We start from the raw sequence: 27,934 nt of genomic DNA on the forward strand, positions 1-27,934 counted from the left end.
TTTATTAACTGAGCTACTATAAGCTTCTCAAGTAGGAGTCTGCTCCAGGGAATTAATAATCGAAATGTAGCGAACTGCCTTTCAGACATGATAATTAATTTGCAAACACATCGCTTACTAATGCATTTGCTACGTGTCCTTCTGTGGACAGAGACAAGAACTCTGATAGTCAAGTAACGGACGGTGGGATTTTAACGTTCATCGGGTGGAGGAATTTTTCTTATCGTCATGATCACCAGAGAGACTTTGGGGTCCGACAAAATTTATATTCAAATATTTACTTGTAAATACACTGTCGTGTTTCGTTACTGAATACGCCGCTGGGATGGTTAATTGGTTTATTTAACAATCTTCAAATAACGGCTACAATTAGTTATCACAATATTACGGGTTTCCACACTTTACAAACCCTACAACAAAATCTCTTAACACTATCTTCAAGAGTCTTCACGTATTAATAACGCGGGAGCTATACAAGTCTCCCTGAATTACACACTCCAGATATAACTGGTTATCACTGGTTATCGCACACGCGTCTGTAGCTCGTAACTTGGGAACTGAGAACTCGTTTGTAACGCACTGACTGGCTGACTTTACGACTCGACTCGGCGACTGTTACTTTATAACTGACTCGCAGCCACTGTGCAGCTCACTTATATAGCTGCAGTGCTTGCTTGTTGCGTAATGAGTGCCACGTCATCCTGTTACGTCACCGCTGTTGATTCGCCTTGCATAGTTACCCGGTTGCGGGGGCTCGGCTATCTTCGGCTCCGCTCGGCTCTCTTCGGCTCCGCTCGTGACGTCACCGCGCATAGCTACCAGGATGCGGGGTGATTACTCGCCTATTACGCGAGCGTTACGTTACCGCTGAGGGGTGGGGGGAGCGCTGACTCACCCGCCGCGTCACTGCTGGTGTGGGGGGGGCTCGGCTTTGCGCAACATGTCACAATACGTTATCTTCAGAACTTGACACAATTCTTCCTAGGTTTATAGTCTGCAAATGAAAATATAATCTATCCTGACATTATGTAAACAGATTTGAAGTAACACATTAAAGTAAAAGTAAGTAAAGTAAAGCTATACCTGTAACACGCCATGAAGGCACATAGAGTTGTGAGATGTTGAGGATCCCACATTATCTAGACCAGTGGTTCTCAAACTTTTTACCTCTGAGACTCCCTGAGAAGAGGAAATACTCTCGGGCCCCCAGCCTGTTTTTTTTATCAAAATAGAAATCATGGTATGTTTGACGTTTCATTCAGTTTATTTTGTGTTTTTCTACATACAAATTGGCAGTTTTCTTACTCAAAATTAAAGTATCACAATACTAGGCCTATAATAAAAATTAGTTTGAACATTTACAATTAGCCAAAATACGTATATGTATTGAAATGAAACGATATTAAAACTAACAAGTATTTAATTCTTTTCTGCAAAGAAAATCAAACATTTAAATGTCAAAGTTCAGTGTGATGGACGGGCTTGCTTTTGAGAACAAAGTTTATCAAAACGTGGTGTAATATCAGAAATGACCACTCTAATTTCTTTAGCAATATTTAGCCTTGAACAATACTTTGACTTTATAGCTGCCAAAGCAGAGAAGCCTGTCTCGCATAAGTAAGTTGTTGCGAAAGGAATCAGGATCTTCAGTGCCTTTTGGCTCAAAGTTGGGAATTCCTTGCCAATATGTATCCAGAACTGCAACAAAGACAATTCCTTAAATTTACTTTTTAATGAAGTATCACTAGTGGGATCGATGAGTTGTTCTTGCTCATTTACATTCAGAGATGGCCCAGGAGCATTTTCAAATGGATTTTTAATCCAACTAAATTTATCAAAATCATTGCAAAAGTATTTTTCGAAATGAACTTTCAACATTATGATATGATCAAGTAGGCAGCTTTTTATGTCCATTGGAAGCACTGGATTATCAGTGTCTTGTAACATTGACACCAGAGTAGGGAACATGTCTAGCATGCCACTTTCCATACTGTTTCTCCAGAGCTCTAATTTTCTCATGAATGCCTTCACTTTGTCATTCCAAGAAAGTACAGTTGCCTCGTTCCCTTGAAATGAAGTGTTGAGGATATTTAGTTTCTCAAATATATCTGTGAGGTAAGCCATTTTCAATAAAAAGCCCTTGTTGCTGAAACTGTCTGCCAGTGGGCGATTTTCCCCATTTAAAGAACAGAACACCTCATGCCTCAGCTTAAACATTCTCTTTAATACCTTGCCTCTTGAAAGCCATCGAGCATCACTAAAAAACAACAGAGCAGTGTGTTCGGCACCCATTTCCTCAAACAGAATTTTAATAAGTCTAGACTTCAGAGGATTTCAGAGGATGCGGCTGCTGCCGAACTATCAACGCTGTCTCTGGCATATGCGTTTTATAATTGCCGGTAAAGAGAATAATAATTAGTTATTTTGAAATTCATGATAATTAAAATCTGCACTCATAATAAGTTTTTCTATGTGCATTTTTATTTTTTGTTACTTTTCTAATTGATTTAGGGCAGTTTTAATTTTTATCTGTAGGAAAGTATGCTGCGCCCCCTTTTCAAGCCCTTCGCCCCCCTGGGGGTCGCGCCCCACAGTTTGAGAACCACTGATCTAGACAGTAGGCCCAAAGGTGGCAGTAAGGTTGTCAGCCTTCCGAGCTTTACTCCCCAGGAAAATTATTTACATTATTATTTTATTTAATTCCTAGTACTCATTTCTGTTAGAGACTGAGTCAACCACAGCGCCATAGTGCCGCCGGAAGGATTAGGTCAATTGAAGAAATTCAATGACCTCGTAGGTACTAAACCCGCGACCTTCCGGCTTGTAGCATAGTGCCTCAACCAACTACGCTATCGCCCCACATTACATGGAATAACTCCTCCGCAGTTTTCCCTGAATTTGCTGATATGTCCTGGCAACTGAAGACTGAGTTATTGTTAACAAACAGGTGAAGAATAGATAAGTATTGGGTCTTATAGTATCTGGGGGCCGGTGTACAAAAGACAAGATGGATGCTCTTACTGACACACATACTGCTCCATTAGCTGAAATATGTACTGCACATCTTAAAACAAATAAAGAGGAACATCATCACATATCTGTGTTTACGAAAGCGAAGCACACCCTTCCGAATCCAGCAACCATGTATCTAATGCTGTGAACACACGTGGAAGTTGTCTGAAGCACGAGGTATGTTGAGGATCCGGTGAGGTGAGCAATACATATAGGACTCTATCAACGTTGCGTTTTGTTAACATCTTAAAATCCTTAATCTTGCCCAGGACTAGAAGACGGTTAGTTAAGAAACGTACGCAGAGTGTAACAGTTCTGGCGCCTTCGAGCTGTAATGTAGCCAGATATTTAATGCGCGAATGCTGCTTTTCATGTTTTCAAATGAACAGTGAATAAACTCAGGGCGGACGTGTTATGAAGAACTACATGAAAATGATCAAAATCAGTACAGTAGTTGACCCTATATAAAAATCCTTTATTTACTTGTCTCGAAAGCTGTAAGGCACGTAATAAAATTGTGTTATACTTTTCTCTATACTTTCATTTAAACATTTTTCCCTCGCATAAATATTTAGTTATTCACGCGAAACTTACACGAAAATTAAAATGGGTATTTATGAAAAATTGTTATTATCATTATCCGATTGTAAACAAATTTAAACATGTCAATAAATTTTAACAAAAGTCACAATTTCAAACTTCATGAGAAGCTACGGCAGCCCTTGAAGCATTACATGCGAAAAGACATGCGAGAGACAGGCAGACAAGGTGGACGGACGGTGACAGCGAACCTGATGCGCACATTTATAAAAAATGAAACTTAATAATATAACCAAATTAACTGAATAGGAATACAAAACACTTCATGTAAGGCCACCCATGAATCGGACAACCGCCTGTAAGTAACTTGTACAAAAAAACCGAAATATTTGATTAACAACTGCCCGGACCGAATTGTGGATAATTCCTGCTGAAGATGATGTTTTAAGCAACATTTCATAGCCTTTACGTTTAACATCCTCTGTTGTTGATACAGAACCTTTCAAAAACATAAGACCCATTCATCAGCCATGGAGCTGAATATCCATTGAGAAGCTGCGAATTGTACAGCTAATCAAGAAATTCTCACGATTTTATGGAACCCGAAATTCCATTACCACGTTCACAAGAGCCCTCTACTGGTCCCTATCCTGAGCCAGGTTGATCCAGTTCATATCATCCCATCCTATCTCTGTAAGATCAATTTTAATATAATTCACCCACCTCCGTCTTGGCCTTCCCAGTGGTCTCTTTGCTTCTGATTTTCCAACTAATATTCTATATGCATTCCTCTTCGTTCCATTCGCGCTAAATTCCCTGCCCACCTCATCCTTTTTGACTTGATCATTCTAATTATACTTGGCGAAAATAAAAGTTATGAAGCTCTTCACATTGCAGTTTTCTCCAACCTCCCGTCACTTCATCTCTCTTCGACCTAAATATTCTCCTCAACACCCTGTTCTCACACATCCTTAGTCTATCTTCCTCCCTTACTGACAGAGACCAGCTTTCGCGCCCATACATAACCAGAGGCAAAATTATAGTTTTATATATTCTAATTTCTATGTTTTTAGACTGCAGACTAGGAGACGAAATATTCTGAAATGAATGGTAGCAAGCATTACCCGAATTCAGTCTCCTCTTAATTTCTTCCTGAATTTAATTTGTTATAGTCGTTCCCAAATTTATGAACTGTGGTATATTTTCAAAATATGTTAGCTATTTTTTAAGTCGTAATTTTGTCCTATGTTCTGGTGACGAGACAGCAACATATACTTAGTTTTCTCTGTGTTTACTTTCAGACCAACCTCCTTAATAGCGTCACTTAAAATTTTTGTGGTTTTCCTTATGCTACTTATATTATTACACAGTAGATTCACATCATCAGCATAGACCAGCAGCTGATTTGTTCCATTTAATTTCAGTCCCACCTGGTTTTTCTGGACCTTCATAATGACACATTCTCAGGCAAGATTGAAAAGCAGTGGCGATAAAGCATCTCCTTGAAAAATAAGTCCAAGCAAATTTTAAAATCTGTCTTGAAGAAATTGAATGTGAAAGCGTGCATTATAAACAATTAGCTAAACGAAGACTTTATGGCTTTATTTTTAGGTTGATAGAAAAGGAACTTCATGTCTGATGGGAACACGATGAATAGATACCTGTATCAACCCCTGAGAGAGCAACGGTTCCGCGAAGATTTATGTATTTCAAAGAAAGTGGGTGATATTTGTGTTACTTTTGAGTGCCTACACGTTAGCAGTAATATACGGTAATCCAGAACTTTCCTTTGTAAAATTACACTTCTTTGTAATCGATTACAATTTGTGTTTGTGATGTAAATTGTGCAGTAAATCAAACAAAAAGGAACACTTATTTGTGAGAGCTGTTTCATTTTTATTTTATATATACTCGATTTTAACGATAAAACTGGAAAAAATTTTAATGCGCCGCGTTATAATAAATTACCTCATTCAATATTTATTAAAGCCAATTTGAATGCCCTCAGCTCTTTCGAAGGAAGTTTAATTTATATATAAGAATACAAATATTTCACTTTATATCCATGCCAGTCTCTCACACAGTAACGTGTTATGTCTTCTGTCAAAATTAACGTTAATGTGAAAGCGGATTACGTACTCGAGGTTCTTCTGAAAACCTGTAACTAAAGTTAAGTAATACAAAGTTTAATCATGTACATTAACATCATCACAGATAACATGACTCTGGAGCGGTGTCTTTCCTGGAAAACTGATAGACTGTCAGCTGTCTAATTCCTCGCATTTTATGGAATCAAAAATTTAATTAGCGTATTCCTAAAGCCCACCATGGGACAATATCCTGAGCCTGCTGAACTCAGTCCATACACTCACCTACTGTTTTTTCGTTATCCATTTCACAGTGAAATTGCAGCCACTTTTATAGGTCAAAACTGACACTTCTGCTCCTCAAGGCAAAATACCATATCACGAATACGATATCTGTTCAAATTAACATACATAAAAAAGGTAATGCTATACATGTAGAGGTCTATGAAGGTCCATAAGGTTGTGAGGTGCCGTGGCTCCCACATTATTTAGACAACCGGCTCACAGATGGCGGTGAGGTTGTCAGCCTTACGCGCCAGCCGCCCTGTACTCCCAGGGAGATTCGTGGTACTCATTTCCGTTAGGGCTGAGTCGACCCCAGGCCCATAGTGTAGCCGGAAGGATTAAGTCAATTGAAAAATCGAGTGACCTAATCAGGATTTGATCCAGCGACCTTCCAGCTTCTATAATAAGATATACATACATATTATGTTTAATGGTGACTTTAAGGTATTGATTCTTTTAATTTATTTAACTGCGTTCAGTTGAAATTAGCTGAACTAATAAAGTAAATATCGTACAATAATTTATTTCGCACAAAACTGCTGCATCATAAACCTCCTCCTCTTTCCCCTCCCTCTTTTTGGCTTCATGGCAGAGGAAGTCAGGCGTTTGCGAATCCATTTCAGCTTTTCCAGTCTCTCTCCATCTCCGTGTGCTTTTGATTTATACTGGAGAATCTGTTTCGATATTCTTTCACCGGTCATTTTAATCAAACAGTTTTATTTTGTTTTGTAAGATTTTAAGTTTTCACGGCGGTGACTATGAAGAAAGTCGTCTTCTGGAATGTGGAGCCGTATAGTTATTGTGTTAACCGACGTTTCTCCGAAACGTCGGTTAACACAATATCTACACGACGCCACATTCTAGAAGACGACTTTTCTTTATTTAGTTTTGTCTGTGTTCGTCTGTTTTATTTTTACTGTTGTATTTACAGCTTACGTTCTCTTGACTTTATTTTCAATCCATAGCTTAGCCTAGTGCAGCCTTCAACTGCTGATTGTGTTCTATTTATATCTCGTGTGAGATTCGTTCCATATAATAAAGTCGTTACTGCTACTGCTTTATAAAATTTAAATTCTCATTCCTTTCCTTGCTTTGGTCTTTATATTTTCGGCTCACTTTGCCTCTTACTTAATAACGCAGTAAATGCAGAAACACGAAACATAACCTGAGCAGCTCTACTGTAGGATTTTTGTGATTTTGCAACATGTGGCAATGATTCATATTATATTTATAGGTACTTTACTGATCTCATGCCGTAGTTTATTACAAATACGTGTCTGGCTGATTCATGTGTCTCAGGAAATTGAAAAATAAACATAGACTATATTTTGTAGGCTACCATGACATTTACTCTAGTTTATGAGGAGAATAATCGTTACTAAATTCCTTATTTTTTAAATAAGGGCCTCGGACTGGTAGATCTGTTGCAGGCTACTTTCATGTTCTTCCGGAATTGTATCTTCAGCGTTTCCCTCTGTTGCCAAGTTTGCGCTTTTCAGATTCAACACAGGAATATTGATACCAGAATTTTGCTGTCTCACCGTAAAGAGTTGCATTGGGTTGAGTAATTAACTCGCTCGTGAGTTATTGTCATTGAATCGAAAGTATTTCTCGCGTTAGTCATGTTTCAAATTTTATTTTAAAATATATATATATAATGAGATTTTTTTAAAGTGGTGTCTTACTTTTAAATTTTTATAACCCCTTAAACTGATTTAAGTGTGCTCTTGAGAGAATCTCAGATCAAAGGTAGCTTGTGTGGCAAATTCTTTGCTTCCCATTGGAGGCTAAGTAACCTTAAGAAATTCGAATATTATAAGAAATCTTTCATCACAGAACCTAACGATGCGGTGTAGTACCTCCCATCGAGGTTCCTTCTTCGGGAGCTCTCGGCCAGCGACAGTTTGTCGGGACTTCGGCCCTATGTGAAGTCTCCGAGCTGTTGCAAGAAAGTGTTGCAATAATTCTTCAAAATATAGGCCAACCACGCCCGCCTTTTTCCGATTAACACGCGAACGGTCCGCCATGTTTAAAAGTGAAAAAAACCTTTTAAAGGGTGCGCGGTCAGCAAAGTGTTACTATTAAATTCGAAATACGTGCACTTAACGACTGCAATTTAAAAGGTTTTATTCAGTAACGCAGTCATAAGGTTAACCGTTAAACAAACCTATATAAGAACTGTTTGTTTCACATTTATGGGAAAGTGTTTTAGTGTAAACTCTTGTGGAAGTTACTCTTAAGACTTAAAATATACATAAGAACAATGCTATATTGTAGTATACAGGGCCACTATTAATGATTCATTCGTTTTTAAAACGCTATATTTACCAAAGTAATATACGTATAAACACGATTTATATATAGAAAGAACCGTAAACTCACCAAGTTTGTACTTGAACATCATGTTCGTCCCTAGTTAAACAATGAACTTCGGCATCGCTGGATTGGGCGAGTTGGTGAGGATGACGTAGCTCTGTTCACTTGGCCCCCCAGATCACCTGATCTAACGCCTTGTGATTTCTTCCTTTGGGGGTACATTAAGGATCGTGTTTACGTACCCCCACCGCCAAGAACACTAGTAGAGCTGAGGGAACGCATCGATGGTGCAGTGATGATCATTGACACGATGATGATGCTACAAAATATGTGGAACGAGCTCGACTACCGCCTGGACGTGTGTCGTGTGACCCAAGGGGCATACATAGAACATTTGTAGTATGAAGAAAACTAAGTGAGTTACGGTTCTTTTTATATATCAATCATTTTGTAAGTATATTGCTTTGGAGAATATAGTGTTTTAAAAACGAATAAATCATTGATAGTAGCCCTGTATAATGCATACAGATTTTCGGGTTCATAGAGTGAATGGCGTGTATGTTCTTCAATCTTCGAATTCCTTTAGCATCCACGTTGATACTTACGCGGGAAATGTAAGAATCATACCGTTGCTTTATTGTTTGAGAATTTCATAAGGAGGGATTTCTTCCTTTAAATGCTATTTGCATGTAAGAGTCACTAAAGAAGTGTTTTAACTTTTGGCACAGTATTTAATTTCAAGAACAAGGAAATATGTAAACTTCTATAACAAGATTAAAGTTGTAGATCTCTGGTTAAAATTATGGCAGACATGTGACAGATATACCGTATGATAAGAGCATGTGGGCTGTCCTCGTATGTAGAGACAACTACTTATTAAACTGATATATAAATATTTATTGCAGTTGCACAGAATGTACAGACGAACTTGAAGAAGTGAAGGTAGCTGGCTGAAGGCTACTAATATAACAATAACAATACTACTGCTGGCAACATTACGCACATTTCAAGTAAATTCAAAGTCACGTTTCGGCTGACGGTCAATTAGTAAGTGTACTGCCTTAACAGGTGGGGGGGGGCTAAGGAAACGGCTAAATTACTTCCTCGATCGTTGCTTCATTGGCTAGGGGCACACAGTTCACAGGGCTTGTCAGGGGGGCGAAGGTACAAAATGCGGTAAGGGAGAAAATCCATTAACAAACTCCACATCCTCACCCTATACTACCCTATATTGGTTATAAACAATCCATATACAGTTATGTACATTATACATTATAAAGAGCCGACTGGTGTCGGATTACATATTACACTTTTTAGGCGATTCTTTGGACCTCATCTTTGCCTCTCTTTTCACCCAGTTGAGGGTCGCTAGGCTCCTCTTTTCCTTATCCTACTCATCCATATATCTCCACTACACCTCTCTCATCCCTTGCATATATATATATATATCTTTACACATCCCTGCATCAAGACACACCCTCTGCAGTCTCTATATTACACATGTCTACCTCTGCATCCCTCTGATGAATCACTCTTACGCCCTGTACACTTGTTGTAACGTTCCTAACTCATGTCCCATTGGAGAAGTTACACTTTAATAATATCACAATTACATAGCATGGCGATAAGAGTAGTTCCACTTACTTTGCGTTGAGACTGCAGACGGATGGCGTTGTCCGGCATCCAGTCGATGCCTCTTCCAGCATAGCCTACGACTACAACTGGCCAAAATTACTGTTTGAATCGTCCTGTTACTAATTTGCTCTCCGGGTTATATACCGTCATTCTTGCTAACTCGTTACTTTCCCGGAGGGTGCGGGTCCTGTCCCAAGTGGCTAGCTGTCGTTGGCTGTGATCTCGGGGGTGGATACGCCCCTTCTACTGTTAGTCCATTTCGCTAACATTTTTACCTGCAAACGTTCCCCCATCTTTCTCAAGTGTAGATTTTGCAGAGCTAGCGTTTCGATATACTTTCAACGTCATTCTGCTGACAAGACTCGACGCGTCGAAGGCTAACGTCCGTCTAATTCCATACGTAGAAATTCCTTGAAGTTTCTTAACCCTTCACTACATTCTCTTTCGTACATCGTACTGATAATTCCCAAAATACTTATTCTATTCTAGCCAACATTTTCCCCTAAAATAAAAGAATTTAAATACTCTTTTAACATGTTACCGGGAGTCGGCCTTCAGAGCACAACAGTAAGTCTTGGTGTAGAGCCCCATCTGGGGCTCATGACAAGATATTTATTACTGTTCGACAGTTATGGTCTTGTTTTTGCGTGACTCCCTCTCTGACGAGAGTATGGGTCTGTCTTTTGTATATGCTGCTGGCCCTCGCCAGAACAGTCCTTCTCGGGTCTGAGTCCTTTGGGACTGGCGACCACATTTTACTGTCTCAGATTTGAAATTTTCCTATTCGTTGCCTCCTAAGACTCACAGGATCACGGTGGAGGTATTCGGCCCAACCTCCACGCTGGTAATACATTTATATTGATGTGATGATAGAGGATGTACTTGGAGAAGATCAGTTTGGATTTAGAAGAGGAAAAGGAACCAGGGATGCAATTGGGATGATGAGAATTATAGCGGAACGAACTTTGGAGATAGATGAAGAACTGTGTGTTTGCTTCATAGACTGGCAGAAGGCATTTGACCGGGTAAACTGGACCAAANTGATCTCCTAACATAACCTTGAGCGGGACCTACGGACAAGAGGTCCGTTGCCTAATGACGGTAGGATTTATCTAGCAACGACTGTTTACTCAGCCGTTGCTTAGCAGTGGATGGTTCCTAACCTGTAATTGTCCAGCGCTTGATTAACTTTGGGTGCTTCCCACAAGCACATCCTTCACATTCCTTAAATTGCCGTACATGTGCTGCGACATAACACTATAAATGTCAGAATAACTGTGCAGCTCAGACCAAATTCTTCTAAGTTGGGGAGTGAACTGTAGTGTGAAATCGTTTTAGAAAGATTGATTCGATATAATTTAAACTAAGACAATAAAATTTGTGATATCCGGCACTTCCGGGACCAAAGAGATACCGTATATTAGAAAGTTAATTTGTCAAAGTCGAAGTCACGTTGCGACTGACGGTCCTCACTCAGTAATTCTTGGTTTCGAGTTCCGTCTGGGGCTCATGGTCAGATATATATTGCTGTTTGACAGTTACAGTCTTGTTTTTGTCGGCGCCCTCTCTGAAGAGAGGACGGGTCTGTATTTTGTATATGCTACTGGTCCTTTCCAGGGCAGTCTTTTTTTGGTCCGAGTCCCTTGAGACTTGTGACCATATTTTCCTGTCTCAGTTTTGAGATTTCCTTTTTCGTCGCCTCCTACGACCCTCAGGATCACGGTGGAGGTATTCGACCCCTCCTCCACACGGGGGAAGTTAATTTGTAAATTTTCGCTTCATATTAAGTACAGTATTTGATACGACACGGGTCTCATAGAAAACAATGTATAGCAGTTCTATTATAGTGTGTGTATTCGTTGCCTCTGGAACGTGTTTACCGAGTCTTTACCTAGCAACAGACGTCTCTTCTAGCTCCACTCTTCCTGCTTGTTATGGGGGAACACACAGACAGCTAGGTGATATGATAAGCCTACTTTAATTTTTTAAATATGGAAAGTAGGCAGAAGAAAACATTTCACTGCTTTAGTCATCACATTCACAAGTAGCCAATTCCGATTAATAGATCTTTCTGGCCCATCCAGTGCTGAATATCTCAGGTTATCTGTATCTGTTGTCTGGTTTCTTCGGATCACAGCTTCGAACAGTGGTTTCATTTATAGGGTATCGTCTGCAGAGATTCATGTCGAATGGAGTGAGGGACAAATTACGTAAAGGCTTCAGGCTGTCTCGACACTGGCCTATTTTCAGACAATGGGCTTATAAAACCAAACAAAAGATAAACTAATTTGTTGTAATAACCATTTTCCATACCAACATTCGAACCGGGCCCTCTCCATTATGAAGAAGGAGAGGTATCCACTACACAGCTGCCTCTAATTATGGAATGAAAGTAAATCAGTAAGACATTTTTTTATGATCAGTCTGTCTGCTGGCATTTGGATGTGGTAGGATATTGGTAGGTTCTATGGAACTGCAAGAGTGGATTCAGTCTTATTATTGCATGCAATGTTTAGAAATCGGGAAATTCCAAGGCGTGGTTTGGTTGGTCTAATCAGTAATTGGAAGCATCATGAATTTATAATCATACATATATATTATTCAAATTGTAACAATTATGCTATTAATAATTGATTCACTGTTAGCCTATTTTCTGATAGAAATATTACAGGAGTAGTAATAGGAATCCGCTTGTTAAACGATGGTAAACCATTCAGACTTTTCTTCATTTATTACTTGAAATTTCATGCTTTTAACTTCCCCTACTTTATCTTCAATTCCTTCCCAGTCCTAAATGTTATCGATTGATAAGTCATCTCCACTAATCATCATCATCATCATCATCAGAAATCTGTCAAGACGACAGGTCCACAGTCTCTTCCAAAACAATTCCTCCATTTAATGCGATCTAGAGCTTTCTCCTTCAAATGACAGCATCCTCTTCTGTCCCCAAGGTCATCCTGCATCTTCTTACGTCTTCTTCCTCGTCTTCTTGTCACTTCTATCCGCCCCTCTATCTTTCCTTCGATAACTTCTTTTAGAAGGCAGTTTCTGCGTAAAACATGACCAATCCAATTAGCCTTCCGTTTTCTTATTTCGTGTAGGATATTCCTCTGCTCAACGTCTCTAATTAACACTTCTTCATTTCTCACATAATCGGTCCAACTAAAAGGCAAAAATAGTTTTTCATCTTTTATATCTTTTATATAACATTAATATAATTCACATATTCACTCTAGACTTGTATCAGTACTCATATAATAGATACGATAATATGAAACAAAAATTTCTTGCTCATTCGTGACCTACTACATAACTTACATTCATACAACGTGTTAGAACTCAACACTTCATTGTTGTGATAACTTTGGAAGACTTAATGGCGATATTAAATATCACTTTCACAAAACTTTTATGCATACTGTGTAGAAGCAAGGACTTTCGTATCAGTACGGAGCCATATGTCAATCACTGCTCGCAGCACACTGCAGCATATAAATATTTATAAGAACACATCCTATACTGGGTATTATGACTTCTTTTGATGCGGCAGGAAAGGGTTGTGGTTCTTTCGTTTCTGTTTTTTAAACGGTTGCCATCTGGATTGGCACGCAACGTGCCTAACAAGGATACGTGTCGCTGAAATTATAATGGACACATTTGGTACAGAAGATGGGATTTATTTTCCCCCTTGGCACTACAGCCCCAGTGGGCCTAGGCCTAACTCCACGAACTTCTCCGTTCACTTCGGTTTTTCTAGATGTTACACATACGGCAGGACTCCTTGGGCGGGTGACTAGCTCGTCGCAAGGCCTTTACCTGTACACAAACACAGAAAAACGCACACAAACATCCATGCCCTGAGTGGGATTCGAACCCACGATCCCGGTTTCCAAGCGAGCGAAGACAGTGCATGCCTTAGACAGCTCGGCTACCGTGACCGGCAGATTCTTCTTTAATCTCTTTCTATCATGTACACATATCATCTAATGCCACATAAAACAGAAGATCTGACTTCTGTTCAAGAATAATACACACTTCCTGTCATCCAGAGGGATCGAGGGCGATATCCACAGATCATGGTTTAGTGAAACCCAAAATATCTTAACCTAATATAATTAAATTCGCCACACTAATCGTGATATGATGTATTAGACAAGAAGCATACTAAGAAAATTAATAGAGAATTCGATGAGGTAACGTAGTTGTAAGTGAACGCTCAAGATTAAGATGATGGACTATCTCGCAGGTACTGATTCTAGAAAGATTAAGCTGCATTCATGTAACGTTAATTGGACGAGGTTGCAACGGCAATTAATGTTGAAATAGGAAGGACACTGAAGGGTGTAGAGCCGTTACTAGGCAGCGATCGCGAGATAAGTAAATAGAGCCGTTACTGGGTAATGGTCGCAAACAAACGCTTCCACAGCAACGAATCAACACGCAACAATACAGGAATTGTTGCAAAGGCTGTTTTCTACGGTGACCTGTGCCTTGGAATTAAAAGCAGGGAGGTTTGTAGCATCGAGCTCAGTGCTCAGTTGTTAGTCAGTGAAGAGACGACTGAAGACTTTATGTGTGCTGCAGTTACTGCTCAGTTGAAAGTGAGTCTGTGAAGCGAAGACTAGGATGTTGGTGTGAGTTGGCGGCCAGCTGGAAGTTAAGCAAATAGAATTGAAATTGTGAGTCTGTGACGAGAAGACACTCCGTGCAGTTAACACAAAAGCTGAAGAATCTCCACTGTTAGAAGACGTTAGCAGGAAACGACAAGTGAATAGAGAAAAATTTTGTGTCCTGCATTAACAGTGATATTTGGAGTGTATAATTTAGTGAGACTCTTATAGTTACAGTCTTGAAATCCGTTACCAGAGAACGACTAGGGGAGGCTGTAACAGACTGAGTGCACTAGTCTGCGTGCGATAGTAATTTGTGAAGTATACATGTCTGTTACCTGTCTCATATCACCTGCATGTATAGTTAGATGAGGACGGAGAAAACTGCATAGGAAAAAGCTTCAAAGTGTATGTAATCTTATTAAAGTAATCAAACACATAAAAATTTAGAAGGGAAAGCACCGCTTGAGAGACTCGGGATAGTCTGGAAAATAAAATAAAAAATCTTCAGGGAATAAGCGTGAGGATTTACACTGCATTCGACTTGAACAGGACAGGATACGCTGCGATCTCTTCTGAACGCCTCGAAGAAAATCCGGGCTTAATAAAATGCAGGGAATTTTTTGACCATTTCAACTACTACCAAGTTCTGAAAAGGGACTATGTTCCACTGAGTCAATCTGCAGTAAATAATAATATTCACCACTGCATTCGTCTCAGTCCTGTGTTCAGTGTAGCAGATTGCGAATATCAACTGATGAAGCTTCATAGTTAACCCACTCCAGCTGTTGTGCTCAGAGCTCTACTTCACGAAGCTGACATTTTCCCTGTGGAATTGTGTACTCTGATATGGACATGAGTCTGTGTAGCTACAAGGCGAGATACGATACGCGCCCCGAAAGAAATGTTAATAAGGAAATACGATATGCTCCCATTATGTGCGACTCTTCAAGGATGACTTGGGACTGTAGGGATGGGTTGAATATGGGGAAAAGCAGAGAAGAGATCTTTCCAATAACTTACATACATACTTACTTATTCCTGGAGCTGAGCCTTTCTGGAGGAGCCGCCAATTCTGCAGCTACTCAAGAATTTTCCAGCATTTTATGGAACCCGAAAGTTCATTACCGTGTTCACAAAAGCCCTCCACTGGTCCCTATCCTGAGCCAGATCAATCTAATCCATGCCATCCCATCCCATCCTATCTCTCTAAGATTCATTTTAATATTGTCCACCACGTACGCCTTGGTCTTTCCAGGGGTCTCTTTCCTTCTGGCTTTCCCACCAATATCCTATACGAATTCCTCGTATCACCCATTCGTGCTACATGCCCTGCCCATCTAATCCTCCTTGAATTCTTGAGAATTTTCTTAACAAAGTATTTTTTTTACGGTGAGGAGTTGTTAGCCCCACCCCCAACCCCCAAACTTGAGGACCGACCACCAAGCTGGAGGGCCACCCCTTGTCAGCTGTCCGCGGCTACTTATTCAATATATTCGCAGTTCCCCTCCACAACTGGAGGGAGTTTCCTCCATCCTCAGCCTGCGGACGCGCCATGCCGTGGTGACAAGGGACCCACTTAACATGGTCTTTCCAACAACACGAAAATTAAATTATGTTACAATATTGATTGCTTTCTTGTAATTTGATTGCACCTAATGAAATCCTGAATTTATTGTACGTAGAAGAGGAGGAAACGATCTGTTTGTAGGGTCTGTAGTAATTGAGAAACGTTAAAGTTGCAGTCTATTAAAGACCCCCCCCCCTTCCGTATTTGTCTTCCAGATTAAAGGAACAGGAAGCGCCGGACAGTGCCGCCCTCTGCCCATTCGGATACGTTCCCAATACGAGTCGGACATGTTATCATTCTGCTTCGTGTGTCGAAATTCTGTCATGACTGTAAGAGGAACTGCCGTCCCATTATTGCGTTAATGCGACTGATGTCGTTATGCACCCTCACACTTTGTTAATGTGCACTGTAACGAAAGAAGCAATTCAAATGGCACAAGGATTACAACAGATGACACTGAAATTAAGATAAGGAGTTCTTGGGACAGATGTGTTAACGCTGAAAAGCGTTTCGAATGTGGTCTAGAAATCACGCAAGCAACAGTCAGTAATATATCAATATTCAAATTATTTAACAAATAAAATATTGACAGGAAGTTCTGGGAAGAACTAATCACCTATTTTCTGGGAAGATCGAGGCGGAAAATACAGTAGAAGAGCAGGTGAATGTGAACTGTCCACGGAAAAGTGAGATACTTTCTTGTGGGGAAGGAGACAGATTTTTATTTTGTTAGAAAGTTCCCAGGCACCCCCTCGTCCTCCTGATTGGAGTAGAGAGAAAGTAAAGACATTAGGATGGTTAGAAGTAGTGACTTGGAACAGGAGCCTCGGAATTTTGATTCTCTGGATAAATTTTCCCATATAATTTCAAAACGTAAGTGGGTGCCTACTTTCCTTTAGCTATGTAATGGGAGTTTTATAAGAAACTGACCGCATAAAAGAATGCCGTGTACAACTGTTCTACTGTTTTATGTGCATTTGTTGCAGCTATAAAAGGTTTACTGAACCGTTGCCTAGCTACGGACGTCTCTTCTGGCTCTAAGTTACTTCTTTCAAATGTTCACATACCTATCTCTCTAGAATCCATCTATATTTTTACTCTCCAAAATTAAATTTTCCCTTCATCACCACAGTTATTTATACTCGTATATCAATAAGGATTTTTAATCAGTTACGAAAATAGAATTTGTCACAATATATGAAAGCTCTGAAATTACTCAATTTCTAGTTATGACATTGACGAACTATCAGCGTTAGGACGTACACGAAACTAAATTATATAATAAGTCACAAACAAGCGTGAAATCTTTCTTCTAGTGGTGAATGGTTCTCTCTGGAGTCATCATATAAGAGGTAGAATTACTATATTGATAGTTTCAGTTTGCTCTTAATTTTACTCAGCGGTATCTATGTAAGTCATATCCGTATATGCATCCTGTTAATTTCAAGCATATTCAGCAACAAAATAATACTATTTTTGTTTGTACGCATGCGTGATTATCGACAATAGACCCTGCGAGGAAGTAAACAAGTGTGTATTAGATATGACTTCAAGCTCGGCTGGTAAAGGTTCCTTTACAGAAAGGCTTATGCATATATTTCGATTTGCCAGTCAAGAACATTAAGAACTTCACTGAAATGGTCAATATTGCTATTTCATGAGTATAAAATGGCTTTATTAACGCAATTTGCAGGAACAATTACAGATTAACTCCTTCCTGAAATCTCCTTTATTAGTGACGCAACGTCTATATGTAATATTCTTTTCAGTAGTAGTGCTATTATAGTGTAAAAATGCACGACTCACGTAGTTTTTTATTATAACAACCCTCGGCTTTACTGTTTCATGTAAATAATTACATGCTGTGCTGTATTTATGTTTCATATAATTAGGAATGGCTTTCTCTGGAATTAGCCCATAACAAATAGAATTCTTATATTGATATTTTCAGTTAAACGTTAATTTCAATGGGCCACTTATTCGTATTAAATAAAAAACTCCGTCTCCTGTAGTCCGCAAGCGAACTATACCGACCGAGCGACTGCCGCTTTCGGCGAAGTTAGTGCCAACGTTTGCTGATAGAGAGTGTCACGTTGTCAGCGCAACGGATCCCCATGGACGTTAATCCCGATTTTCTAGACCGGAGCGGCTCTTTCCTTGAAATAGCCGCTCAGTTATCCTCACGAGGCTGGGCGGACCACGTTTCAGGCCCACTACTTCTAAAAAAATCTGGTAGCGCCGAGGATCGAACCCGGGACCTCAGGATCTGTAGGCAGGAACTCTGACCACTAGACCACAGAGGCGGTCACCTATTTGTATTATATCTGTATCAAGTCGTAAATACTTCGTTTGAACTTTCGATATAATAGGCTGATAACTTGTTACCAGAAGAGTTTCAACTGAATTTAAATAAGTACATATAAATATATAAACAGTCAACTGAATTTTCAGAATAGTTTCAAATCAGATACATGGAGAATCACGTGTATAATGAAATTCTGTGGAAGTTGTATGAGCGTTTAATACGACGTATAATTTAGAGCAAATGCTGGAAGCAGGCCAATGTCTTGCCAGTAGATGGAAGCAATAAATTCAGATTTTCCCAAGTTTAATAACTAAACCTGATGCAGTCACGTACCTCCATCGATCATAACTTCTACAAAATAATAAACTCAACTCAAAGATAATAAAACATCTAAAATAAGGAATTAGTTGTTAAATCAACAAAGTAAGGAACAAACCAAACAATGAGAACAACAAATCAAACAAGAATAAACCGTACATGTGTTAATAGGAAAGTAAACGGATAATCACAATAAAAATTAACGTCATATAAATTGCCCATATATCCACAAATCAAAAACAAAACAGAATGAAACAAAAGCAATGCAAATCTAATCACACATTGCTCTGCGAACTCTGGTGGACATATTTGTCAAAATTTATTTCGTCCGCCTGATGAAATCATTCTACTTTGTATATAAAAAGGTAAAGCTATCCCTGTAACAGGCCGTGGAGGCCAATAGGGTTGTGAGACGTCGAGGCTCCCACATTTTCTAGACAATCGGCTCACAGATGGCGAAAAGGTTGTCAGCCCTACGCGCCGGACGTTGGACGAACTATATCCGGATAGTAAAGATACAAGTCCAGTACAAATGCAAGGGTTTTTTTTTTAGGAAATGGCAGTGCTGCCGTGTGAGATAGGAACTGTATGACAGGGCTGATTTCACTGGTCATAGTCACGGCAACGTTGTGCTCGCAGTGTGTGTTTAAAATGCCCTTATAAATTCAAAATTTAAATGTGAGGTTCGTGCAGTGATTCGATTTTTTCTGGCGGACGGGGAAACTTTTGCTGAAATTCATCACGAACTTGTTTCTGTTTACGGCGAAGATGTTATGAAGAGGCAAAACATGGCAAAATGGTGTTATGAAGTTGAAGCGCGAAGAAGTGATATTCATGATGAAATGAAGAGTGGAAGGTCATCCATTATAACTGATGAAATCATAAAAAAAAATGGAAACATTCGTGCTGACAGACGTTAAATCATCGATGAACGTCATCAAAAATATCCCGAAGATTAAAGGAGAGGCCGCGGGAGAGTTCTACGGCGCTGGAACAGAAGAGCTCATTCCCAGGCTCACCAAGTGCATTGCGCTCCATGGTGATTATGTTTGAAAAATAAATAAAGGTGTGTTATATAAGTGCTGCACGTGACTCCAAAGAAATGCTTTACAAATATCTTCTGGACTTTGTATCGTTACTTTCCGGATAATATTCGTAGTTCAGACGGCGAAAAAATTCCCTCCTTTTAGTGGGCCCAAAGAATCGTTGCCATGTACATTAGATGTCGGTCACTGGATTCATTTCTCGGCTGGCTGAGCCATATCTACACCTTCATCATTTAAATCTGTAATTAATTTCAGCTTCATGTTCTTGTCTGCGAGGATACTGTGTGTATTTCCGAACTTCTCCATGCGTGCTATATGGTCCGTTCATATGTATGTACCTTCCTCTACTTGAACAACTTAATATTCAGTAAATTGTGTAAATTGTGATTCTCCTCATGATGTACTTTCCTACAGAATTCCTATAACTTCCTATTAGGTTCAAATATTCTCACCACCCGCTCCTCACACATCTTCCATCTATTAATAAGAAAATGTTGTATATGAAGAATCTGTTCCCGTTGATTTATTTAACTGCCGAAAAAACTTCTGTTAGACCTTATGTACCTCATATGAGAAACGCGTGTGCTGAAAGCTTGTTTCCTCTCTTGACTGAATTGTTAACATCTGCAGTGTGAGATTATTGAAAACAAATTTCTCTTCCTTGAGTAAGTAGAGCGCGTAGGCTCTTTGAAATGTCTATAATCTATTGCACTCGGTTCCTGTTTATGAAGGTCAAAATAAATGTGTATAGAGAACTCTTTCCACCCTACTTTCGGGTTCCATAAAATGCTCGGAATTTCTTGAGTAGCTGCAAATTGGCAGCTTCTCAAGAAGGGCTCAGCTCCACGAGAGAGTGATGGTGATTCCTTCCGTCTTTACTAGTTGTATCATGTTGTGTGTGTCATTCAAAACAGTATATTTGTATCCATCAGCACAACAATTCAGGTGAAAGTAATAAGAAAGGTTATTTACATTTGTGTTAATCACAATATGTTTCGACTTCTATTGGGTTATCATCAGGTGTGTCTCTGTGTACTTAGGTGCTGAAATATTGTTCAATATGGATCCATATTTTCCTTCATATTTGATCATATGATCGTGTGTTTATTGCTTAATAATAAACGTCTAGTTTCTTTACTCTTCAGCTTTGAACTGTGGTTATAAAATTAATTTAAATTAAATTAGAGTTAATTGAATAGTAATTTAAAATTAATTAAGAATTAAAGTTAAAAGAATTTTAAAACTACACCCTTATTTTGTATGGATTCTCATTAAACTGTCAGTACGTATTTGTGAGTACAGTGCTCAAGAGTGCATGACCATTCTGACGGTACAATGGCCTAACCCTTTGGTATTGCTGGTATGATGTAGTTGTGGGCCAGGCTGTGACGTCATGGGTCTCTTGCACTGCATGTTCTTACGTGCTGTCCCTTTATTTATGCACTATCATAGTCATCGGAGTGGTGGGTAAGTGACGTAGGAGTTAGTGTCGTCGCGTTGTTCTGTAATAATCATTCACAAGAACACAAAAAATCAGCCATCAACTACTTAATTAATAGAATGAATACATAATTACTAACTCAAGAAAATAAAATACACGAACGGAATACTAAACAAGAAATGCTAAAAAAAATGGAAATCAACAAGAAAACTTACGTACTCTTATTTACTCACTTATGGAGCTGAGCCCTTCTGGAGGAGCCGCCAAATCTGCAGCTACTCAAGAATTTCCCTTCATTTTATGGAACCCGAGGGTTAATTACCGTGTTCACAAGAACCTTCACTGGTTCCTATCCTGAGCCAGATAAATCCAATCCATACCATCCCATCCTATCTCTCTAAGATCCATTTTAATATTGTTCACCCACCTACAACTTGGTCTTCCCAGTGGTCTCCTTCCTTCTGGCTTTCCCACCAATATCCTAGATGCATTTCTCCTCTCTCCAATTTGTGCTTCATGCCCTGCCCATCTCAATCTCCTTGACTTGATCAGTCTAATTATACTTGGAGAAGAGTAGTTGTGAAGCTCCTCATTATGCAGTTTTCTCTAATCTCCTGTCATTTCATCTCTCTTCGGTCCAGATATTCTGAACACCCTATTCTCAGATGACCTCAGTCTATGTTCCTCACTTAATGTCACAAAACCAAGTTCCACACCCATACAGAACCACAGGAAAAATTATAGTCTTTTATATTGTAATTTTTATGTTTTTAGAGAGCAGACGAGAAGACAAAAGGCTCTGGACTGAATGGTAGCAAGCATTGCCCGAGTTCAATCTCCTGTTAATTTGCCCCTTAATCAGATTTTGATTTGTTATAGTCGTTCCCAAATATCTGAACTGTGCCACATTTTCAAAACATCTGTTACCTACTTTAATGTCGTGAATTTTCCTGCATTTTGGTGACGAGACAGCAGCATGGACTTAGTTTCCTCTGTGTTTACTTCTAGGCCAGCCTCCTTTTTTTTATTGCTAGTGGGGTGGGACTAAATCCCTTGTACTGCGACTACTTCTGGCCTATTCTACCAGCCCCAGATGATAGGTGAGGGTGATTGTGGAGCAATTGGTGGAATGAAGATAGGCAGGGAAAGCCGAAGTACTCGGAGAAAACCCGCCCCAGCGCCACTTTGTCCACCAAAAATCCCACTTACCTCACTTACCCTCATACTCTCCCCCCACATGCACCTTTCCATTCCATACGACCCGATGCGACCCACCCAACAAAATGATCCCAGTACCAACCGTCAGACAGATCTAACAGAGCCTTAACGGCCGAATAAAAGTCAAGACACGAGTTTCACTGCGTATCATAAAGAAGTAAGTACAGAATTAGAAGTATAACAGATAAGCCACAGATCCTTACACATAACTACGAGTCATACATGGTCATATTATTATTACGGAACAACGCGACGACACTAACTCCTACGTCACTTACCCACCACTCCGATGACTATGATAGTGCATAAATAAAGGGACAGCACGTAAGAACATGCAGTGCAAGAGACCCATGACGTCACAGCCTGGCCCACAACTACATCATACCAGCAATACCAAAGGGTTAGGCCATTGTACCGTCAGAATGGTCATGCACTCTTGAGCACTGTACTCACAAATACGTACTGACAGTTTAATGAGAATCCATAGAAAATAAGGGTGTAGTTTTAAAATTATTTAATTTTAATTCTTAATTAATTTTATATTAATATTCAACTAACTCCAATTCAATTTAATTTAATTTTTATAACAACACAGTTCAAAGCTGAAGAGTAAAAAGTAGACGTTTATTAGTAAGCAACAAACACGTGATCATATGATCAAATATGAAGGAAAGTATGGATCCATATTGAACCAAATTTCAACATCTAAGTACACAGAGACACACCTGATGATGACCCAATAGAAGTCGAAACATATTGTGATTAACACAAATGTAAATAACCTCTGTTTCACTTCTTCCTAAATTGTAGTGTTGACGGATACAAGTATATTGTTTTGAACTGTTTCCGTATTGTATAACTTACGCACGCCTAGAACATCATCTTGTCATTCTAACGCTAATTAAGAACTTTCAAATGCAGCATGGCATATGTTCAGCTGTGAGATTATCATGGAAAATTCTTGAACAATAAACATAACTGTAATCCAAATATGAAAACATTGTACGTAACTATTTCGTTTAGGCTCGTTAGAAGCATACCGAAATTTAGATATCATTTTTAAAAAATCTGGTTCTGTACTTGTCATATGATTCATTTTCAATCATGTGTATACAGACTGACATTACAAATTAATATCCATATTAGTTATTGATATACACATTTTTGCAAGTAACTTCCATTACATGTTAACTTGTTAGACAGGACATAAAAAACCTCAAACCGCCGTAATATTTTTAATTTTAACTGTACAAACAAATATGTCACGTTTAGAGGCATCTTTATGGTTTATCTTCGTAATAAATTTGTCATGCATATCTAAACCTTATCATTATATTGTCACGTATCAGATCGTGACTGTAGAGAGGTTTTGGATTAATGGCCGGAATTATTGGACTCTTTAATGCGGTGCGTGTCTACAATTTGCAGTGCACGCGCGCACACACACACACACATACACGCACACTCACACTGGTGTCCACATACACCTCTGCACTGTCGTTGCTTGGTAGCGGCATCCTTAGATATGGGTTCCCGAACTGTTCCCAGCCTCAGCAACCAGCTTCTCACAGCAACAGCTCACAATTCCTGAACCTCAAACAGCCCTCTAAATCAGTGATTCTCAGCCGTTTTTTGTACGTGGCCCACTTCTGAGTTTCATTCACTTCTGTGTTCCCCACCCATCATATTATTTAATTATAATAAATATGTACTTTATCAACTGTACTTTCATTTATAACATATTTATAATGTAAATTTACTTCTTACTTACTTACTTATGGAGCTGAGCCCTTCTTGAGGAGCCGCCAAATCTGCAGGTACTCAAGAATTTCCAAGTATTTTATGGAACCCGAAGGTTCATTACCGTGTTCACAAGAGCCCTCCACTGGTCCCTATCCTGAGCCAGATCATTCCAGTCCATACCATTCCATCCTATCTCTCCAAGATCCATTTTCATATTGTCCACCCACCTACGCCTTGGTCTTCCCAGTTGCCTCTTTCTTTCTTGCACTTGTGCACTATGTACAAGTCCTCTTCTACTTTGGAAAGTAGATCATTATCTTATTCATCTTATGTTACAACGACAGCTTAGCCACTTAAACGGTCGTAAGCTTGACCGCCTCCAATTTTAAGCCTGTTATATTTTCTATGTCCAGCTTCGCCTTGTCCTATACCGCAAACATGTTCACTCTCATGGTTTTGTATTACTTCTGCTTGTTTCCTACACAATTTCATTACATAAGCATATATTTACGGAGGTTGAAAGCCATGTGCAAATCACTGACAGGTCTGCACCTTCGAAAAATTCCATTGGTGCGGAAAACCTTGTTTTGCAGGCACTGCAATTTTGAGAACTGGGTGTCTGCCTCTAATTTTCAGGCGAGACAAGCACAAGCCATTACTGACCTAATCTGTACTTTATGGGGGTTAGTTTAATGTCACTTTTGAATAAGGGATATATTCTAATAAATGTTCTGAAAGCCTTGGCTTCAATCAATGCTATGTGTAGCGTCTATGTAATGCTCATAAATTACTTTCCTTCAGGAACTTCAAAAATTTGCATCATATTTATAGTTGAGTCTTATTTCTTTTTGGCACTGATGACGAATATGACGTCCATTTTATTAAATTACAGACCGAACAAATCTTCTTCATTGTCGATCCGTTGCCGTGTGACAGGATATTATCTTGTGACACTAAATGACACGCATTTTTAATACTTTTTGCAGTAATTCCGGATAAAGAACGGTCTCTCTCTTTTTTTGTACTCTGACTCTTCAAGTTCATTCCAAAACATGACAGACTAACAGACTTATAATTCGATAATCTGGTGGCCTTTATATGGATTTTTTTGATTAGGCAGCAGCGTCATCTGAGCGGATAGCTATGGATGTAAAAATTCATATTTTCAACATAAAAAATGGAAAGTATTTTTGTGTTAAAGGATGAACTGAATGGAACAAATACTATTATACACAAACACTTTGGCTTCTTCTGCAGTGCTTATATAAGTTTCACTGAGAATTATTACTTTTTCAGACTCTTTCAATCATGCGGTATTCTAGAGAATAGAAAACTCGACGTTTCGGAACCTGGTTGTGTTTCCGTACTCAGGCGTAGGGAGAAAACTCTCAATTGGGTCCCCTAGCAAAAGTCAACCTCGATCACTGGACCTAACGTCGTGTTTACTTTTTTCACTGGACCAGTGATCGAGGTTAGCTCTTTCTAAAGGACCCAACTGAGTATGTGTCTTCCCCTTTCACCTGAGGATGGAGGCAGGTCCAGTTTCTTAAATGTCGTGTTTTCTAGTCTATAGAATATCGGACGATGGAAAAAGTCCAAAAACGCAGTAATTCTGAGTGTTATACACCATCTACTTACATGAGTTTCGTTCAGATCCGTAGAGCCATTCATTTTAGTGCAGCAATGTAACTTTTTCCACCACCCAGTACTTCCTTTTAAAATGAGAGGGGTCTAACGGAAAAGGACAGGCCAAAAGACGTCCGTAATATATTAAGAAATGTATTTGTCCGAAACGAGGTTGAGTGTTGATACTTTATACGACGCTCTTAAACAATTTCTGAATATTACGTATATATAAAATAAATATTTAATAAGGATACCTTAGTGTGCAACTCTTCACTCTCAGCTTCGCTAGAGTAAGGCACAACCTTCGAAGCGTTCGTTAGATCCTGACACTTCATGTAGTAATGCAGTCATCAATCACTGGGAAACGAGAGAGGAAAGCAATTTCCCGTGTGTTGCACTAACGGGCAGGTGATTTGTTATCGACTGCTGAGTACTTTGAGACGTATGCAGAGGCAAATTGACTGATCGTGTACACTCTAGTGGACAACAAATAAATTTGTACCTTGCTTTCGGTTTTATAATTACGACGTAGATGTATGTGGGTTTCGTTAATTATTTAACTTATTGTACTTTTTGTAAATAGTTTCATATTATCGCTCGTTAGTGAATACACATGGGGTTTGGATTGATAACTGGATTTATTGAACTCGTAAATAATAACAGTTGACAGGAAATGTGAAAGAGCCTGATGATGACCAACAGGTTGAAACATATTGCACTCATAAAGAACTGTGTATGATCAATTTAACTGTACACAACAGATGTGTTGGTTGAACTTCTCCTGCACACTACTGAATTTTGACTGGAGTAACACAAATATGACAATTGTAAAATTAATTTAAGTAAACATGTGTTAAGCAGTTGTTTAATACAGAAATATAAATACAATTCTTGAAATAATATTATTAAATTTGCACTAATTAACGTTGTGTATTTATTGTCTTATTTTCTGAATTGTTAAGACATATGCATAGTTTGTAGTCTAGAGGTGAATGTGAAAATTTGTGACGGCTGCTCTGTGTATCAGTACTACTTAAGAAAGCACTGATGTTGGCTTAAAAGCAAATAATGTTTTTCTAATAAAAGTATCAAATAAACAAGAGATTAGGCGTTCATGACCGTGGATTGTAATGAATTATATGAAAAATTAATTCGAATACAGAATTTGTTGACATGTTTGGTCTCTGCATAAAAAGGGTAAAGCTGTCCCAGTGCTTAACTAATTGAGCACTACACTGTGAACGCATATGGCGGAGTGGATGTATAGATCCACATTTTCTTGAAGTCAGCACTAGCTGGAGGTGAGTGATCAGCTTCACGCCCTGGCCACTTTTCCCCCGGGGAAAGACCCCTTGATACCCTTTGGGTAGGAGGTTGGGTGGACCACAAAGTCGGTTTAGACGATGTAGAGAAGAGAAAAATTTTGGCCCTACCGGGACTCAAACTCCGACCCCTCGGTCGTCGAGCCCATAGTTAGTCACTATACCGACTGAGCTATCCCGGATTCCTTTCGGTCTCTGTATGTATAATTTAACGTGCTTAACTAAAGTTAGGTTACCGCCATCAAAATCAACTTACGTGTGTGGGAACCGTGTTTTGCAGAGCTACCAACCTGCAGGTTTTAATTTCTCAGGTATTAAGTACCTAATTCAAAAACTTCTATCTCTTTTTCTTATATTAGATAGCTAAAATTCTTTACCATCAGTATAATTTTTACAAAATTCGTGTTACAGGCATAAAAGATATTTTGATACCATTCAAGATATTCGGAATCCTGCGTGGATAAAATTACTTTAATATTTCATTAATACAGGTTTTATATTTTGTTATGGTTGTGTAGGTTTAAATTATTTGTTATTATATCATATATTTTTTATGTTCATTAAGTGCAATTACAAATTTAATATTGAATAATTATTAGTAAATTAAAACAAGATTTACAAATTTCAACGACTTGTGTTTACCTGTAAGTACACGCACACCGAAATAAACGTTCCATTGCACAACTACATATAATTTGCAGGGTCGTAACTGTACACAAAACTAAAAGTCGAATGAGAGGTATTACCAGTATCTCATAAAAATAATTCCCTTCAGTTCTTGTCAGTTCTTGGGGGGTGGAAGTCGTGCTACAAAAGCGAAATAATTGGAATTATATAAGTTTTGTTAAAGTTTACAT

At 39.0% G+C, this 27,934-nt stretch overlaps 1 protein-coding gene across 4 annotated transcripts in view; it reads left to right on the forward strand.

Annotated features, from left to right (window-relative positions):
- LOC111861212 (calbindin-32) overlaps nucleotides 1–27,934 on the forward strand; it is a 380,162-nt gene that overhangs the window by 231,847 nt on the left and 120,381 nt on the right. The gene's annotated exons all lie outside the window — the stretch shown is intronic.

The sequence above is a fragment of the Cryptotermes secundus genome, unplaced genomic scaffold (genome assembly GCF_002891405.2).
Source record: "Cryptotermes secundus unplaced genomic scaffold, Csec_1.0 scaffold1799, whole genome shotgun sequence".
Lineage (NCBI taxonomy): Eukaryota > Metazoa > Arthropoda > Insecta > Blattodea > Kalotermitidae > Cryptotermes > Cryptotermes secundus.